General features: G+C 40.2%; 3 non-coding genes across 3 annotated transcripts; all 3 read right to left on the bottom strand.

Moving 5' to 3' along the window:
- Positions 1 to 1,533: 1,533 nt before the first annotated feature.
- Positions 1,534 to 1,600, bottom strand: LOC122469901. Its single transcript, XR_006293779.1, has one exon. It is a non-coding gene; the product is annotated as a small nucleolar RNA SNORD109A (small nucleolar RNA).
- A 15,023-nt stretch (positions 1,601 to 16,623) lies between these two features.
- LOC122469764 lies at positions 16,624 to 16,703 on the bottom strand. The gene has a single exon (XR_006293649.1). It is a non-coding gene; the product is annotated as a small nucleolar RNA SNORD115 (small nucleolar RNA).
- A 1,849-nt stretch (positions 16,704 to 18,552) lies between these two features.
- On the bottom strand, positions 18,553 to 18,633 carry LOC122469775. Its single transcript, XR_006293660.1, has one exon. It is a non-coding gene; the product is annotated as a small nucleolar RNA SNORD115 (small nucleolar RNA).
- Between the last annotated feature and the right edge of the window lie 1,717 nt (positions 18,634 to 20,350).

Raw genomic sequence — 20,350 nt, 5'->3', positions numbered from 1 at the left:
GTTCAAAGGTTTGTTAATGATTGAGGTTCTAGAGTCATTTCAATACCTGGCAGAAATAATTCCCTCTTTGATCTATGACTGAGTCCTTTAGAATTACCTCCTATTGTTCTAGAGAATAAATATAAATAAAAAATCCATAATAAATTAATACAAAAATAAATAGTACTTGATAGGAGTTGTGACAGAACTTTGTTAAGAAAAAATTGCCTATTTTTTTTTCAATATATGAAATTTATTGTCAAATTGGTTTCCATACAACACCCAGTGCTCATCCCAAAAGGTGCCCTCCTCAATACCCATCACGCATCCACCCCTCCCTCCTACCCCCCAAAATTTGCCTATTCATAAAGCATTAACCACTAGGTCCCAAGTAACACAAAATCCTCAACAAGGCATTCCAGGAAATATAGAAACCATTTTTCTTAAGGATGCATATTTCAAGTTTTAGTAAGAAATCATAATGATATGATATTTCCATATCTCTCCATTTGATGCTTTTAACATCATATCTTTTTAAGTACAGAATAGTATTGCAAATTGAACCATTTTGTGTTTCAAAATAATTATTGAGAATTTAATCATATAAAAATTTTATGGTCTTAAAGAGATCTAACAAAATTTCACATACGGCTTCTCATGTTGTAAAACTGAGAAACAATTCAAGTCAATCCTCAAAAATTAAGGTAGAAGCAGAAATGTAATGCAGTGTGACCACAAAAGCTTTGTGAATCATGGAGTCTCTCTTCTGGAAAATCTGATAATATTTGGATTTCACTATAACAATTTTTTATCTGATCTGAAACTGCCAAAAAAATTCTCTTAAATTCTACATGTTTCCATCAAAGCAGAAAATAATTACAATGAAAAAACAAATTATAACGATACAATAATGTAGATAACCCTGATAAGAGTCTCAATGAGGAAAATGACACATTATAAAAATATTCATAAATAAGCTTCTTAAAAGATGAACACAGAGACCTCAGGACCTGGCACACAGAATATGATATATGAACTTCAAAATATCTTTGTTGTTACTCACCTCTATTCCTTGAAGTGGAAAACCTGATTCCAATCCTATCTCAGCAAAACTTGACAGAAAAAAAAGCAAAAACAAGGTATCAAAAAATATTCAACAGCAAAATTAACAAAAAACTAAAATTGGTTCCATTGTCATTATTTAATATAGGCATACATTTTTTCTTCTTTTAGTCCAAATGGGAATTTCAGTACCCACTACTATTGCTTCTCTCCTTATTAATTCATTCATTTTTATTCTCTGTTACTTAAGAACATATTTTCTATATACAAGTATCTCTCTACAACTGTGTGTTCAAAGTGAGAAAATGGAGCAAGTCTTGGATTACTGATCATATCTAAATGTGCATAGTGCCTTATAAAATAGGACACAAATGCTCTTTTCTTAGAAAAATATAAATCATGCTAACAGTGGTATTGTGTTGGCACTGAGAGGTCACCAAAGAGAGCCAGGCCTTGAAAGTCTTTTTTGTTCTAGTAAAGGGCAATTCATCTGGACCTCAGATTGACATCTGGAATCAATCCGTCAGGATCCTCAGACAATTGTGCTCATCATTGATCTAGGCAGGCACCCTCCCAACAAATAATCATTTCCATAACCAGGCTGATTTTGTGTAGGTTTGATTAAAGAACAGTAAACATGTAGTAGACATTTTATTTAGTATCTTAATAATATGATTCATATATATACCATTAAAATGCTACCTTTGTTCTAATAAATTAGATAAGATATATTGGGGATATATAAAACCCTTTAATCAGCTAAAATTTTAAGGAGCAAATGAGGTACCAAAAATAATATGATTATAGTATAAATATAAGTAGAAGCATCTATATTATGAATATTTCAGATAAATATAAAAAATCAGTATTTATCACAGTTGAATTTCACTACAAGATTCTTTTTATTCAATACAAAATTGTGAAAAAAAGAAATATGGAAATGATTCCCCAAAGTTATTCAAGTTATTTTGAAAAGATATATTAAAAAGTGAAGAAACAATAATGAGGATTCCTTGATCCACATAGGTATATTCATTGGGAAAAATATCTATCATTAAAATATTTTTCCTTGAACTTTTGAAAGAACTAACTCACAGATTTTTAAATACTGATATCACTGGTCAAAAACACATAAGAATTTCAAAAGTACCAGGATAGCAACTAACCTTTCTTTCTTGAAAGTAACTTGTTCACTTGAAAAAAAAATAGTAACCTGTTCTAGCTTTTGACCTGAAAAACATTACCAAAAAAGAAAAGATGAGACAATGCATTAAATTAATTAAAAATAAGACATAACATTTGTTCTGTTTTAATCATACAGACACTCTTTGCCACAAACATCATAGTTGCTTGGTCCTTTGTTACTTCGTCATATCATTTATTCACTTATTTCCTTCCAGAGTTATTTACTTTCCAAATGGCCAATAATTTTCTTCAATGAGCTATTCAAATATGTACACAGCAGTTTCTCTAAAATGGGAAATTCTAAAGCTGTATTCCACCCAATATAGACTAAAAATACATTGTGATGTTAAAAATGCCCTGTGATGTGAAAAACTAAAAGCACATAATAGGAGTATTATGAGATTATTTAGAAGTATTATGAGAGGGTATTATAAGGGGTATTCTGAAGATTATTGATGACCTCATCAATTGAACAATACTAAAATTGTTACTTGTCTTATTAGAAGACCACTCAGCTGGACCTCGCAACCCCAAGTACTTATGCTTATATAATGATCCAGACAGGACAAGTACCAACCAATAAAATTTCCTCACACCACATTAATGTTTTTAACAAGTTAACACTTGCATTTGCCTTACAGTGAAAAACAGCACAGGTAGACATTTAACTTTACTTTAGTATATCTGGTTTTAATGGCAATTCCAGAAGCTTCCCAGAATCCTTCTCTTTAGAGTGATACATAAAGTGATATTGCAGTGGGTGAGTTTTCAATTCTGATATATTTATTCAATAAGATAGAACCAGAATCAAAAGTTATCTGTGAAGTTGGATTATATCACTTAAAATATTATTAAGTTATGTTAAGACCTGAAAACAGTATACAATGTGATACTACTTTCATTTGATAGGTCTATAGTCCCTGGCCAGAGAAGATACATGTTCATATTGAAAGCATAGTATCATTGTCCCCACACCATTCTGTTTTATTTCACTAGGAGCAACTTTATTTCAGTACACAACACACACAAGCCAAATGTATTCCATGACTTGTCCTCATTAATCTGGAAGTGCTTCCAAACATATGGATTTTTAAACACAAAATCCAGTTCTCCTTACTAATGTACAATATACATTTCCTTTCAGAAGTCACAGAAAACATCCTACAAGAAGGATATTTTTGTCATTTTCCTGATATTGCTGATTTTCCAACATCTGAATTAGGTTTAATGCACTATTATTTGCAAGAGCATCAAATATTAATAGCAAATAACTGAAAATAAGAAATAGATATAATAAATATATCTGATTAATACATGTACAATATATATTTTTAAATTTTTAGTTGTTTAACATACAGCACAATAGTGGTTTCAGGAATAGAATTCAATGATTCATAACTTACATTCAACACCCAGTGCTCATCACAACACGTGCCTTCCTCAGTATCCACTACCCATCTAGCCCATCACCCACCCACCTCCCTCCATCAACCCTCCGTTTGTTCTCTATCATTAGTCTTCTGTGGTTTGTTTCCTTCTCTGCCTTTCCCATATTTCTCATGGATTCATCTATTTCATTTCTTAACTTCCACATATGAGTGAAATCATACGGTATTTATCTTCCACTGACTGACTTATGCTCAGCATAATACATTTTAGCTCAATCCACATCACTGCAAAAGGCAAGATTACGTTCTTTTTGATGGCTTAGTAATATTCCACTGTATGCGAAATTATTAATTCCACTGTTATTAATATTGGGCTGTATGTACCCCTTTGAATCTATAATTTGTATCCTTTCAGTGAATATCTAATAGTGCAATTGCTGGATTGTACAGTTCTATTTTTAGTTTTTTGAGGAACCTCCATACTGTTCTCTAGAATAGCTACACCAGTTTGCATTCCCACCACAGTGCAAGAAGGTTGTGCTTTCTCCATATCTTCACCAACACCTGTTGTTTCTTGTGTTGTTAATTTTAGCCATTCTTACATGTAAGGTGCTATCTCATTGTGGTTTTGATTTGTATTTCCCTGATGACAAGTGATGTTGAGCATCTTTTCATGTGTCTGTTGGCCATCTGGATGTCTTCTTTGGAAAAGTATCTATTCATGTCTTCTACTCAATTCTTAACTGGGTTACTTGTTTTTTGGTTGTTGAATTTTATATAGATTTTTGATATTAACCCTTAATCAGTTTTGTCATTTGTAAATATTTTCTCTCATTGGGTAGACTGCCTTTTAATTTGTTGATTGTTTCTTTCACTGTGCAGAGGCTTTTTATCTTGATGATATCTCATGATTGCCTTTGTTTCCCTTTCCCATGGCGACATGTCTAGTAAGAGGTTGCTGCAGCCAAGGTCAAAAGGTTTCTGCCTATGTTCTCTTCTGGGATCTTTATGGTTTTCTGTCTCACATTTAGGCCTCTCATCCATTTGGAATTTATTTTTTGTATGGTGAAAGAAAGTGGTCCAGTTTCATTCTTCTGCATGTCGCCATCCAGTTTTCCCAGCACCATTTGTTGAAGACACTATTCTTTCCATATGATATTCTTTCCTGTGATAATATTAGTTGATCATATACTTGTGGGTCCATTTATCAGTTTTTTAATCTGTTGCATTGAACTATGTGTCTATTTTTGTGCCAGTAATATACTGTCTAGATGACTACAGCTTTGTAGTACAGATTGAAAACTGGAATCGTGATGCCTCCAGTTTCATTTTTATTTTTCAGGATTGCTTTTGCTATTGAGGGTCTTTTGTGGTTCCATACAAACTTTAGGACTGTTTTTTTCTATCTCTGCAAAAAAATACCAGTGGTGTTTTTATTGGAATTGAATTAAATGTATACCGTGCTTTGAGTAGTATAGACATTTTAAAAATGTTTGTTTGTCTAATCCATAAGCATGGAATGCTTTTCCATTTCTTTGTGTCATCTTCAATTTCTTTCATAAGTATTCTTTTGTTTTCAGAGTACAGGTCTTTTACCTCTTTAGTTAAGTTTATTCCTAGGTATCTTAGTGTTCTTGGTGTGATTGTAAATGGGATCGATTCCTTGTTTTCTTTTTCTGCTGCTTCATTATTGGTGTATACAAATTCAACAGACTTCTGTACATTGATTTTAATTTTTTTAATGTTTTTTTTTTTGAGAGAGAGAAAGAGAGAGAGAGAGTGAGTGGAGGAGGGGCAGAGAGAGAGAGAGAGAGAGAAGGAGACACAGAATTCTGAAGCTGGCTCCAGGCTCTGAGCTGTCAGCACAGAGCCTGATGCGGGGCTCGAACTCACAAGCTGTGAGGTCATGACCTGAGCAGAAGTCAGATGCTCAACTGACTAAGCCACCCAGGCGCCCCTGTACATTGATTTTATACCCTGTGACTTTGCTGAATTCATGTATTATTTCTACCCATTTTTTAGTGGGATCTTTCAGGTTTTCTACATAGTTTATCATATCGCCTGCAAATAGTGAAAGTTTGACTTTTTCTTGCTGATTTGGATGATTTTTATTTCTTCTTGTCTGATTGCTGAGGCTAAGACTTCCAGGACTATGTTAAATACTAATGGTAAGACGTGGGAAATAGGTTCAAGAATTCCTTACACTTACATAAATGGGTTAAAAAGGCTTAGGGTGAAAAGCTGCCACAGGGCAAAAGCGCCAAGTTTTGTCATTAAATAGAGCAAGGCATAGAGCAGAAAGTGCGGCAGGGTGAAAGCACCCAAGGTTAGATAGCAAAATGAGTAACTTGCTATACTTAAAGCTGCATGCTCCATCAATTTTAAAATTTAAAGAAAACAGCTAATTAGTTGTATCACCTACAGGAAACTACTTTCCATCTGGAACCAGTGTAGTATTATGCTTTGATCACAACTTCAAAGGCCACTTGCCCCCAGACACTTTGCTTCTTATACACACGAGTTAATGACTACTACCTGATTGTTTTATTCTGCACATTCACCATGTATGTAAGATCTTGAAAGCTCGGTAAATATGGGGACGAAATCCCTGTCTGGGGCTCTTGTCTCCTCCCAGACATTAGACTCTCTCATTTTTATTTCTGCATTTTCTCTCTTGTCAGATAAGAAAGAACTTAGGATTCCTGATCTGTGACAGTAAGAGTGGGCATCCTCATCTTGTTTCTGACCATAGGAGAAAGACTCTTTTTTTCCCCATTGAGGATCATATTAGCTATGGGTCTTTCATAGATGGCTTTTACGATGTTGAGATATGTTACATCTGTCCTTATTTTGTGGAGGGTTTTTATCAAGAATGGATGCTGTATTTTGTCAAATGCTTTTTCTTCATTTATTGACAGGATCAAATACTTGTTATCTCTTCTTTTATTAATGTAATGTATCACATTGACAGATTTGTGAATATTGAACCTGTCATGCAGCCCAGGAATAAATCCCACTTGATAATGGTGAATAATATTTTTAATGTACTGTTGAATTACATTTGCTAGTATCTTCTTGAGAATTTTTGCATCCAGGGTCATCAGGGATATTGGCCTGTAAGTCTCATATTTAGTGGGGTCTTTGGTTTTGGAATCAAGGTAATATGGCTTCATAGAATGAGTTTGGAGGTTTTCTATTTCCATTTTTTGGAACGGTTTGAGAAGAATAGGTATTAACTCTTTTTTAAATGTCTAGTATAATTCCCTTGAGAATCCATCTGCCCCAGGATGCTTGGTTGTTGGAAAATTTTTTATTATTGATTCAATTTATTTGCAGGTTATGAGTCTGTTCAAATTTTCTATTTCTTCCTGTTTCAGTTTTTGTAGTTTGTGAGTTTCTTTTTTTTAATATGAAATTTATTGTGAAATTGATTTCCATACAACACCCAGTGCTCATCCGAACAGGTGCCCTCCTCAGTACCCATCACCCACCCTCCCCTCCCATCCCCCATCATCCCTCAGTTCGTTCTCAGTTTTTAGGAGTCTCATGTTTTGGCTCCCTCCATCTCTAACCATTTTTTTTTCCTTCCCCTCCCCCGTGGTCTTCTGTTAAGTTTCTCAGGATCTACACAGGACTGAAAACATATGGAGTCTGTAATTCTCTGTATGACTTATTTCACTTAGCATAACACTCTCCAGTTCCATCCACGTTGCTACAAAAGGCCATATTTCATTCTTTCTCATTGCCACGTAGTATTCCATTGTGTATATAAACCACAATTTCTTTATCCATTCGTAAGTTGATGGACATTTAGGCTCTTTCCATAATTTGGCTATTGTTGAGAGTTTTGCTGTAAACATTGGGGTTCAAGTGCCCCTATGCATCAGTACTCCTGTATCCCTTGGGTAAATTCCTAGCAGTGCTACTACTGGGGCATAGGGTAGGTCTCTTTTTAATTTTTTGAGGAACCTCCACACTGTTTTCCAGAGCGGCTGCACCAGTTGCATTCCCACCAACAGTGCAAGAGGGTTCCCATTTCTCCACATCCTCTCCAGCATCTATAGTCTCCTGTTTTGTTCATTTTAGCTACTCTGACTGGCATGAGGCGATGATATCTGAGTGTGGTTTTGATTTGTATTTCCCTGATGAGGAACGACATTGAGCATCTTTGCATGTGCCTGTTGGCCATCCGGATGTCTTCTTTAGAGAAGTGTCTATTCATGTTTTCTGCCCATTTCTTCACTGGATTCTTTGTTTTCTGGGTGTGGAGTTTGGTGAGCTCTTTATAGATTTTGGACACTAGCCCTTTGTCAGATTTGCAAATATCTTTTCCCATTCCGTTGGTTACCTTTTAGTTTTGTTGATTGTTTCCTTTGCAGTGCAGAAGGTTTTTATCTTCATAAAGTCCCAATAGTTCATTTTTGCTTTTAATTACCTTGCCTTTAGGGATGTTTCAAGTAAGAAATTGCTGTGGCTGAGGTCAGAGAGATTTTTCCCTGCTTTCTCCTCTAGGGTTTTGATGGTTTCCTGTCTCACATTCAGGTTCTTCATTGATTTTGAGTTTGTTTTTGTGAATGGTGTAAGAAAGTGGTCTAGTTTCATTCTTCTGCATGTTGCTGTCCAGTTCTCCCAGCACCATTTGTTAGAGACTGTCTTTTTTCCATTGGATGTTCTTTCCTGCTTTGTCAAAGATGAGTTTGCCATACTTTTGTGGGTCTAGTCCTGGGGTTTCTATTCTATTCCATTGGTCTATGTGTCTGTTTTTGTGCCAATACCATGCTGTCTTGATGATTACATCTTTGTAGTAGAGGCTAAAGTCTGGGATTGTGATGCCTCCCGCTTTGGTCTTCTTTTTCAAAATTACTTTGGCTATTCAGGGCCTTTTGTGGTTCCATACAAATTTTAGGATTGCTTGTTCTAGCTTCAAGAAGAATACTGGTGCAATTTTGATTGGGATTGCATTGAATGTGTAGATAGCTTTGGGTAGTATTGACATTTTAACAATATTTATTATTCCATCCATGAGCATGGAATGTTTTTCCATTTCTTTGTATCTTCTTCAATTTGCTTCATAAGCTTTCTATAGTTTTCAGTATACAGATCTTGTACATGTTTGGTTACGTTTATTGCTAGGTATTTTATGCTTCTTGGTGCAATTGTGAATGGGATCAGTTTCTTTATTTGTCTTTCTGTTGCTTCGTTATTAGTGTATAAGAATGCAACTGATTTCTGTACATTGATTTTTTATCCTACGACTTTGCTGAATTCATGTATCAGTTCTAGCAGATTTTTGGTGGAGTCTATCGGATTTTCCATGTATAATATCATGTCATCTGCAAAAAGCGAAAGCTTGACTTCATCTTTGCCAATTTTGATGCCTTTGATTTCCTTTTGTTGTCTGATTGCTGATGCTAGAATTTCCAACACTGTGTTAAACAACAGCGGTGAGAGTGGACACCCCTGTCATGTTCCCTGATCTCAGAGAGAAAGCTCTCAGTTTTTCCCCATTGAGGATGATATTAGCTGTGGGCTTTTAAAAATGGCTTTTATGATGTTTAAGTATGTTCCTTCTATCCTGACTTTCTCGAGGGTTTTTATCAAGAAAGTATGCTGAATTTTGTCAAATGCTTTTTTCTGCATCGATTGACAGGATTATATGGTTCTTTTCTTTTCTTGTATTAATGTGATGTATCACATTGATTGATTTGCAAATGTTAAACCAGGCCTGCAGCCCAGGAATGAATCCTGCTTGATCATGGTAAATAATTCTTTTATATGCTGTTGAATTCGATTTGCTAGTATCGTATTGAGAATTTTTGCATCCATATTCATCAGGTATATTGGCCTGTAGTTCTCTTTTTTACTGAGTCTCTGTCTGGTGTAGGAATCAAAGTAATGCTGGCTTCATAGAATGAGTCAGGATGTTTTCCTTCCCTTTCTATTTATTGGAGCAGCTTGAGAAGGATAGGTATTATCTCTGCTTTAAATTTCTGGTAGAATTCCCCAGGGAAGCTAACTGGTCCTGAACTCTTATTTGTTGGGAGGTTTTTGATAACTGATTCAATTTTTTTGCTGGTTATGGGTCTGTTCAAGCTTTCTATTTCTTCCTGTTTGAGTTTTGGAAGTGTGTGGGTGTTTATGTAGTTTGTGAGTTTCTAGTAACTTCTCCATTTTCTCCAGATTTCTCAGTTTGTTGGCATATATTTTTTCATCATATTTTCTTATAATTGTATTTCTGTGGTGTTGTTTGTGATATGTCCTCTTTCATTCATGATTTCTGGATCCTTTCTCTTTTATTTTTGATAAGTCTGGCTAGGGGGTTATCAATTTTGTTAATTCTTTCAAAGAACCAGTTCTTAGTTTTGTTAATCTTTTCTGCTGGTTTTTCTGCTTCTATATCAGTTATTTCTACTTGAATATTTATTATTTCGCTTCTTCTGCTGGCTTTAGGCTTTATTTGCTCTTCCTTTCCTAGATACTGTAGATGTAAGGTTAGGTTGTGTGTTTGGGACCTTTCTTTCCTCTTGAGGTAGGCCTGAATTGTAATATACTTCCCTCTTAGGAATGCCTTTGCTTCATCCCAAAGGTTTTGGACTGCCGTCTTTTCATATATATATATATATATGTTTATATTATATATATATTTATATAATATATATTTATATTATATATATTTCATATATATAATAGATATATATATAATATATATATATAATCTTCTTAAGTCCTGTTACTTTCAGACTGATTATTGAAAGATATGAATTTAGTGCCATTGTGTTACATGTACAGTTGGCATTTCTGGTGATATCTCTGTTCCTTTCTAATCTTTGTTGATTTTAGACTTTTTTTCTTCCACTCAAAGAGTTCTTCTTAAAATTTCTTGTTACAGATGGTGTAGTGGTCACAAACCACTTTAAGGTTTGTTTGTATGGGAAACTATATCTCCTATTTTGAATGACAGCCTTTCTAGATAGAATATTCTTGCTTGTGTAACTTTCCCATTCAGCACATTTATTATATCTTGACTCATGGTCTTCCAAGTTTCTGTGGACTGATGTATGAATTTGATGTATCTTCCCTTGTAGGTTAAGGACTCTTTTCCCTTGCTGCTTTCAAGATCCTTTCCTTATTTGTGTATTTTGTGAATTTGACTATGATATATGTTGGCAATGGCCATCTTTTTTTTTTTTTAAAGATTTTTATTTATTTATTTATTTTTGGGACAGAGAGAGACAGAGCATGAATGGGGGAGGGGCAGAGAGAGAGGGAGACACAGAATCGGAAACAGGCTCCAGGCTCCGAGCCATCAGCCCAGAGCCTGACGCGGGGCTCGAACTCACGGACCGCGAGATCATGACCTGGCTGAAGTCGGACGCTTAACCGACTGCGCCACCCAGGCGCCCCGGCAATGGCCATCTTTTGTTGAATTTAATGTGGGTTCTCTGTTTCTTGGATTTTGATGTTGTGTCCTTCCCACAGATTAAGGAAGTTTTCAGCTACAATTTGCTCACATAAACCTTCTGCCCCTTTTTTTCTGTCTTCAACTTCTGGGATCCCTATAATATGAATGTTATTACTTTGTAATAGATCACTGAGTTCCCTAAGTATGCCCTCATGATCTCTGATGTTTGTTTCCTTCTTGTTTTCAGCTTCATTATTTTCCATAATTTTATCTTCTGTACCACTAATTTGCTCCTCTCCCTTATCCAGTCTCATTTTTTACAGCCTTCATTTAGGTTTTCATCTCGGCTATAACATTTTTAATTTTGGCCTGACTAGATTTTATTTCTTTTATCTCTGTGGAAAGGGATTCTCTGGTGTCTTCTAGCTTTTTTCAAGCCAGCTAATATCCTTATAATCATTATTTTATTTCATTTTATTATTATTATTTTAATCCTTATTTATTTTTATGAGAGAGAGAGAGAGTGCAAGTGGGGAGCAAAAGAGAGAGAAAAAAAACACAGGATATGGAGCAGGCTACAGGCTCTGAGCTGTTAGCACAGAGCCCAATATGGGGTTTGAACCCATGATCAGCAAGTTCATGACCTGAGCCAAAGTCAGACACTCAACTGGCTGAGCCACCGTGGTGCCCCAATATAATTATTATTTTAAATTCTAGTTCAGACATCTTATATCTGCATTGACTAAATCCCTGGCCATCATATCTTCCTGTTCTTTCTTTGGAGGTGAACCTTCCATCTTGTCAATTTGGAGGAAGAAAATAAATAATAATAGAATGAAATAAAAAATGTTTAAATCAAATAAAGTAAGATAGATCTTAGGTGTGTTTTGGTCTGCTTGTTAAGAGACACTTAATAGAAAAAAAAAGAGAAAAGAGGAAGAGAGAAAATTTAAAAATTAAAAAAATTAAATAATAAAATAATAAATAAATAAAGTAAAATTTGCTCTTTTCTGTATCCAAGAAACAAAAGAAAAATAAACAACAAGAAAAAATTGAAATAGAAGCAACAATAAAATGAACACATGAACAACAAAAAAACTGAAATGAAGCTAGATCCAGTTTCCCCTAGAGCTGAAACTTTGCAGCAGTCTATGTTTAGTAGAAGTTCATGGAAGGGATTTGTGCTGGTCTTTTGGGTGAGGGGTCTGCTGCTCTGATTCTAGTGGAGATGTGCCTGGAGGGCAAAGGCAGGCAGGGTTTAGTGTAATGACTCATTCTCCACTTGGTGGCACTGGTTAGCTCCCTAAGGTCAATCAGCGTTGGTGGACTACTGGTGAAAATGGACTCTAGTCTCCAGAGTGGAAAGTTTGCACGTTGACAGTCACCCCTCCTGGGTCTCTCACTTCCATCAGCTCCCCACCTACCTCCTGTCTGTGTCTGAGCTGTCTGCCTACAAGGTGGTGCCTCTATCCAGAGTTTTATCTTAGGTGCAGCTGTGTTTCTTTTTTTTTTTTTTTTTTTTTTTTAATTTTTTTTTTTTTCAACGTTTATTTATTTTTGGGACAGAGAGAGACAGAGCATGAACGGGGCAGGGGCAGAGAGAGAGGGAGACACAGATTTACTTCTTTTTTTTTTTTTAATTTTTTTTTTCAACGTTTATTTATTTTTGGGACAGAGAGAGAGCATGAACGGGGCAGGGGGCAGAGAGAGAGGGAGACACAGATTTACTTCTTTTTTTTTTTTTAATTTTTTTTTTTTCAACGTGCAGCTGTGTTTCAAAGCTCCATGCTTCATACTACTCCCCCCCCCCCCCCCCATGGTTCGGACCAGCAGTGATCTTCTGGGGAAGGGTCTCACCATGCTGTGGCCAGGGCTGGCTTGTCCTAAGAAAGTCACACAACTGTGTAGTGACAGTGGCTCAGAGTTTATGGTAAATTGCAACACACAACCATCACCAAGGTTTGATGACTTCAGCTGGCATCTTTGTTCCTATAAATGTAAAGGTCGTGCTTGATGAGGACATTTGGGTCTTTTTCTTACAGAGAGGTCATATCATCTCTACCAGATTCACTCCAATCAGGGGAACCACTTCTCTCCATGTGACCAGGGGTTATTCAGACCATGCTGTCTGCTTCAGGGGTCCTCCCTGATTCCTCACCAGAGCACTACCAGGAGCTGACCTCTGAAACTTCAGTATCTGCTTTGCTATTTATAAAGACCTGGTGGTATTGAAACCTTTTCCTTTTTCCCCCTTCAATTTTTTGGGGGAACATTTTTCTTGTGCAGTCCCCTGTGTGTGTTTTCTCTCTAACTGCTTTCAGGGGGAATGCATTCATGCACAAATATGATGTGCTGTTCTCCCTCCCCCTCTGTCTTTCTTCTCTCCACGAAAATGACTCTTTTCCCTCTGTGCCACCACAGCTCTTCTCTCCTCCAATTCACCTCTCTGCACCATATACCTGCTGTGTTCCCTCCCACAAATTTTGCATATTGCTCTGTTAATCTTCAGATCAATTCCCAAGGTATTCAAAATGGTTTGATGTTGATCTAGTTTTGTTCAAAAGATGAGAAAATCCCAGGGTTTCCTTACTATTCCACCATCTTAACTCCTCATCCAGGAACTTCTTAAGTTTTGCCACTTTTAAGACTTTTCTTTATCACTATAATTTGCAAATTTAATTATAATATTTCTTAAGGTTGGCCTGCTTTTGTTGATTGTAATAAGAGTTCTCTGAGCCTCGTGGATTTGGATTTTCTTTTGTTCCTCAGATTAGGAACATTTCCAGCTATTATTTTCTCAAATAAATTTTATGCCCTCTTTATCTTTCTTTTTATTCTGAGACTCCTATAACACAAATGTTATTGTGTTTGATGGAGTCACTGAGTTGACTAAGTCTACTCTTGTGTTCCATAATCATTCTTTCTCTCTCTTTTTTTTTCAGCTTTATTATTTTTCATTATATTGTCTTCTTCATCACTTATCCATTCCTCTGCTTCTCCATCCTTGTGGTCATTATATTTAGTCAGTTTTGAATGTCAGTTATCACATTTTTCATTTTTGGTTTTTAATTCTTTATATCTGTAGTAAGGGTCTCCCTGATGTCTCATATGCTTTTCTCAAGACCAGTGAGTATCCCCATGGTTGTTGCTTTAAATTCACCATCAGACATATTTCTTATATCTGTTTTGATTACATCTCTGGCTGTCACCTTCTCTTGTTTTATCTTATGGGATGAATTCCTCTGTCTTGGCATTTTGCCTAAGTCACTGTCTTCTTCTCTGTGTTAGGAAATCCTATTAAGTCCTGCTCATTAATGTAATGGCTTTATGAATAAGAAGTCACATACTGTCCAGGGCCTGGCACTTCAAGGAGAGTCTCTGATGTATGCTGTATGCACTCTGCTGCTGTCATTTGACTTCTCTATCTTTCAGACCAATCAGCTGCAGAGGCTCTCCTTGGCTGGAGTGGGCAGTGTTTGGACCATGAACAGAATGTGGTGAGTTTTCCCTAGGTGTGCTTTGTTTTGCATGTTAAATAAGACCTGATGCTACCTCCACTAGAACAGAACACACAGAACTCTCTAGTCAGTAAACGTAATGTGGACAGAGGTTTATGCTGGTCTTCTGAATAAGAGACCCACCATGCTGGGACTGAGGCAAATTTTACCTATAAGTGCAGTACTGGCATACCACATGGGTGGGTGACCTGGTGTAAGCAGGTTAGGCAGTTAGTGTTGGTGCCGTGTTATTTACAGAAGGTGGTACTATGTTTATGCTAAGGGGCAGGGAAGGGAAATGGCACCAGCCAGCTCCCATGTACCTGGAAAAGGGTCTCCATTCTTGCAGTTCTCAGGGAGGCATTCTAAGAAAAGTAAATAATCTCCAACCTGTATGTATCAGGTATTTTTTCAGTCACTGTTTTCACGTTATCTGACTGTGGGTTGTTTGTCTGCCTTCTCTCCAGAAGCATCACAGTGCTCTCCATATTCAATCCCAGCCATGCCTGCTGACTTTTAAAACTCCAGGATTTAGACACAAGGCGTGGGCAGGGACCTGTGCTGGTCTTCTGGGGGAGGGAATCACTGCACTGAAACAGGAAATATTACCAAGAAGTATAGTCTCATAAGGGCACAGGGGTGTAGGACTTGGAGTAAGCACACTAGGCAGCCAATGTTGAAGCCAAGCTGCCCTTGGCAGGTAGCTCTGCACTTACGCCTAAGGGTGGGAAACAAAAATGTGTCCCCTGGATCCTTTGTCCCTGGACAGCCCTCTCTATAAACCTTGCCTCTCATGGCAATCTTATTGTGTGCCCCAGGAGATCCTGAGATCCTGATGAATACCCTGGGATTATTTGAAAGCCTTCTGTCTAGAAATAGGGCAGAGTCACAACGCAAGCTTGCAAAGGTTAAAACTCCAGTCTTCAAGCCCCACTTGTTACAAAACTGCACAAAATCAGCTGCTCTTGTTTTCTCAACCAATGGCTTGAGTGATGTGTTTGTATATGTGTTCCCATATGTGCACCATTCTCTCTTGAATTTCTCCATAACCAGGGCTCCTTCCCCTTGACAGCAATTGTCAATGTTTTTACATCAATGATGACTCCATATATTCTACCTTTCTCAAACTGGCTTCTTCACAACCTCTAGTGTGGAGATAAATCTGAAAGATTTACTCTGAAAGTTTTACTCTGAAAGATTTTTTTGGGTAAATAGAATTATTTGATATATCTAAAAGTGTTTCAAATGAAGAAAAGCATTGTGTGCTCCCAAAACACAGCATCCGTGTTCCAGAGGAAATGATAAGCACTCCTAAGGAACTACACTTATGTTTTCAGAATGTTGTCTAAAATCATCCAGGTAAGAAGTCCCACACTCAAACCATGCTTCCATATTCTCCTTTAAACAATGTCATTAAAGATATGTGCTGCCCTAAAGCTAGCTTCCTCATCCACCCCAGTTTAGAGATATCCAAGTAAAAACCACAAAAATAAGCCAAATCAAAGACCCAAGCACCTAGCATACCTCCAAATACTGCAGTGGTTTGAGCCTCCAGTTGGGCATTCTCTCACACCAGTAAAACTGTTCCATGGACTAGCGAGGAAGAGGGCCATCCATTGTCATTTACATACTTTCCAGATGCCAAGATGATCTGTTGCTTTACTGACAGCCAATTGCACAGGGCTGATGTTCACAGAAAGGATGGACCTCTGTGGCCATAACAGTCCCCAGTTCAACACACAGGCTGGCATTGCCATGAGACAGGCCTCAAAATCCACACCATGTCCTCTAGGGCCTCCACTACAAGCAGTAGCATCTTTAACCTGGCATGGTGGGGGAAATGGTGAAACCCTGGCCAAGATGACGTCCCACTGAAAGACACAAGGACACCAAGGAGCTAAACAACAGATTCACATGAGGCATCAGGAGGGGAATTTGGGAAGGAAACAAAAAGCCCAAGGACAAGAGCCTTCCAGGGCATGTGGAGACCCACAAACAGAGGAGAGACAAATGTGGAACCATCGAGGTTTTATTAAATTCAAGCCCAAGGGCCGAAACCAGATGGCTAAATAGGTCCCCAAGACTCCACCCCACAATGGTCCCCTCCATTGGTCCTCAGCATAATCCTATTGAGCAAGATTTTTATGTCATCATCTCTCTTTGAGACCATATGAGTTCTCATCATTGACCTAACCAAGGCAGTCCCCACGCACCTGTGCTTCCCAACCCCATGCACAACATGCTTACCAAAGAGGGTGTCTTGAATGCGAGATGGCTGGGGTGGCACCTTAGTGTGGGCATATTCCAGAAGCTGGGCCAATTGATTATGTGGGCCAGGTGGGATCTTCATTTGTGCAGGGGATCTGTGGACAGAGTGTAACACAGATTTGACAATGGCCTTCCCCATTGCTCCTGACCTTCTGGGCAATGGGCATGGGCCCTGAAGTTGTAGCACCATGACTCCACCTATGACATAAGCAAGACTTGAGGGATGGCAGGAAGGCTCCAGAGCAGCATGCAAGGTCCTCAGTGCATATGTGTCCACCTGACACAAAGGAAACCTAGGCCCCCACAGGGAGATGAGAATGGGAAAAGAGCCACCAAGAGGCAGGCCTGCAACACAGGTCACCAAGTGAGTGAGACAACACTTGGAGAAAATGTGGCAGGCAGAATCATGGACCATCACTGGTAGGGCCCTGCCCTTGGCTTCAGGAAGAGTGGGCAGAGATGGAAGCCAGGGATGGGCCCAGGGCTGTTGAAGACATGAGTGTCCAAGCTCATTGATCAGTGGAAACGAATACCTCCTTGGCAGAAAGTGTATATGGAGACCTGAGGAGCTACACAACGGCCACCTGGCAGGTAAATCCCTGCTCTGAATGCAGCTGCTCAGAGACCTACGGAGAGATTCCTGGGGTGCTCATGGGACTGGTGTGCATCCCACCAGCATCCACATCCATTCCCAAAGAGTGCTGCTATGAGTCTTCTGTAGGAACACCTCGTCCTTTCCTATTTTTGCACATTGGGCTAGAAAAGGGAGAGTCCAGCACAGTTATAAAACCATGTCAGCATCATTGGTAACAGAAAAACAAGCATGCCCTGGGTTGAAGCACCATCCCAAGGGGCGATGGCAGGCAAGCCCATTCCAGGTATGGGAAGATGCCTGGACCCATAAGGCAATGCATCCAACATAAGAGGGCTGATTGGGAAGACCTGGGAGCCAAGAGGGAATACCTACATTCAGGGTCCCTGAGAGCAGCAAGCACTCTTCAGGGAAGGTCTCCCCACTATCCCAGAGTGCTCTAAAGTCATCCAGCTGAAAGTCCTGTTCCTGCCACCCTCCCCCTGTGCCCATTCTAGAAAATGTGTGCGGGAGCCCTTTCCTTCAGGAGTTTGCCATAGGCTCCAAAGCCCACGGCAGGACCTCGCGTCCCTCCCAAAACCTTAGCAATTCTGACATCAAGATGAAAAACATGCTAAACCAGTGAAGGGAGACCATAGGCCCTTGAGAAAGAGGAGCTTTCCAGGGAACTTGGAATCATTGCAGGAGACACATATTACATATGGTGCCAGGAAAGCACATGGCACAGGCATGATATTCAGGGACATGCCAGGCCTCTGTGTCAATGATGGAGCCCAGGTACCACACACTGGCTGGTATTGCCCTGAGGCAAGTCTCCCCATCAGGGAATTGCCACATCCCTTGGGAATTCCATGTACTCATACTGTAATCCACACACTTCACATGATGGGGGCAATGGCAAGACCCTGGCCACAAAGAAATCATCCCACTGAAAGACACAAGGACACCTAGGGAGCTTATCCAAGGATCCAAGTGAGGCATTCCGGGACACAATATGGATGGGCACACAAAGCTCCCAGAGTGGGAGCCCGTCTTAGTCACATGAAGGCCCATAGACCAGGGAGAGCCACACTGGGGAGCCTCAAGGGATCAGTCGTCTGGAGCCTCATGTGACAGCACTTTTCCAGAGCTACAGGGGTGGGATCCTGAGGCAGAATCCTCAGGATGGTGGCCTCCAGTGAGCCTCAGCATAATCCCATTGTGCATGATATTTAGGTCATCATCTCTCTTTGAGACCATATGAGTTCTCATCATTGACAAAACCAAGCAGTCCCCTCCCACCTGCATCCTTCTCCTGCCAGCTCAACATGCATACCAGAGATGGTTTCAAAGAGCAGGGTGACTAGTTGGGCATATGGCTTAGGGCCTATTCCCCAAGCTGAGTCAAATTATCCCTCCATGTGCCCAGCAGGATCTTGGTCTGGGCAAGGGCTCTGTGCAGAGAGAGGCAACTCAACCATGAGAATGACTTTCCCAATGGACTTCACCTTGTGGACATGGGCACAAGCCCCGAATGCATGAGGACATGACACCATAATTGACACCAGCAAAAATCCAGTGATGGCAGGAAGGAAGGCTCCAGTGTGGCACTAAGGCCCTCAGCCTGTGTGGTTCCACTGGACACCAGGGAATGCAGGGCCCCCACAGGGAGCTGAGCATGGAGGCTGCACTGGAAGTCAGCAGGCCAGCCACAAGGGTCCACCCATCGTGTGATTGGGACACCCCTCGGTGAGCCAGTGGCATGCAGATTCCCGGGCCATGTCTGACAGGGCCTGGCCCTGGGCTTTGCCCGAAATGGGCAGGCATGGTGGCCTAGAACGGGCCATGGATGCTGCACTCAGAGGATGCACACAAAGATTCCTGGGGTTATGAGGGCCCTGGCGTACCTCCCACCAGTGTCCACCTCCATCCCAAAACATCACTGCTTCATGTCTTCCATGGGACAACTCGTTCCTTCCAATCTATGCACTTAGGATTAGTGCAGGGAGAGGGGTTAGCATGATTCCCAAGTGACTTAAACCTCATTGGGAAGAGCATGCACAAGACAAGAATGTCGACGTGCCCTGCCTCAGGGCACCACCGAATGGCAATTGTCAGGCAAAGCTCCATCCAGTTGAGGAAGACCCAGGAGCCCCATAAGGACATGTGTCCACCAGGAATGGGCCCATAATGAATATCTGGGAGCCAGGAGTCCCACGTTGCCAACTGGGGTCCCGGCCAAGCTCCCAGCAGTCCTCAGGGACTGTCACTACCCGCTATGCCAAAGCTGTCCAGGATCCAGCCATGTAGCCCCTGGCCCGGCTTCTTCCTCCAATGCCCATTTCGGGAAATTTGGGTGGGAACTCTTTCCCATGGGAGGTCACGGGGGGCCCCAATGCCCACTACAGCACCTTGCGTGCCTCCAAGGGCCTCGGCGATTCTGATATCAACCTGAGCTCCCTCCCACACTGCAGAAAGTGGACCATGGCCAGACAAGAAAGAGGATCCCTCTGGGGCCGTGGAAACACTTGCAGGAGTCACAGGAGACCTATTATTTCCTAACAGCCCACTGCACAGGGCAGACTTTCAGGGCATGCCAGCCCTCTGAGGGGATGATGGGGCCCCAGTCCCACAGGCTGGCTTGCATTGCCCTGAGGCCAGCCTCCCCATAGGGCCCATGTGCCCTGGGGCCCCTGTCTGCTTGCATAGGCATCCACTCACCTCACATGGTGGGGTCAATGGGGAAACCTTGATCACAAAGATGATGTCCCACTGAAATACACAAGGACACTGAGGGAGCTTAGCCAGGCCTCTGAGTGTGGGCTCCTGTGATGCACTAAGGGTGGCCACACAAAGTGCAAGAGTGGGAGCAGTTTTAGGCACATGGAGGCTGATAGACCAGTGAGAGCCACACTGGGAAGCCACAAGGGATCAGAAGCCTCAAGCCCCAGGTGCCAGCACTATGCCAGGGCCACAAGGGTCCACAGGTCCCACCTCA

The sequence above is a fragment of the Prionailurus bengalensis genome, chromosome B3, assembly GCF_016509475.1.
Source record: "Prionailurus bengalensis isolate Pbe53 chromosome B3, Fcat_Pben_1.1_paternal_pri, whole genome shotgun sequence".
Lineage (NCBI taxonomy): Eukaryota > Metazoa > Chordata > Mammalia > Carnivora > Felidae > Prionailurus > Prionailurus bengalensis.
Note: the sequence above shows the minus strand (reverse complement) of the source record. Positions and strands in the feature narration are given on the sequence as shown.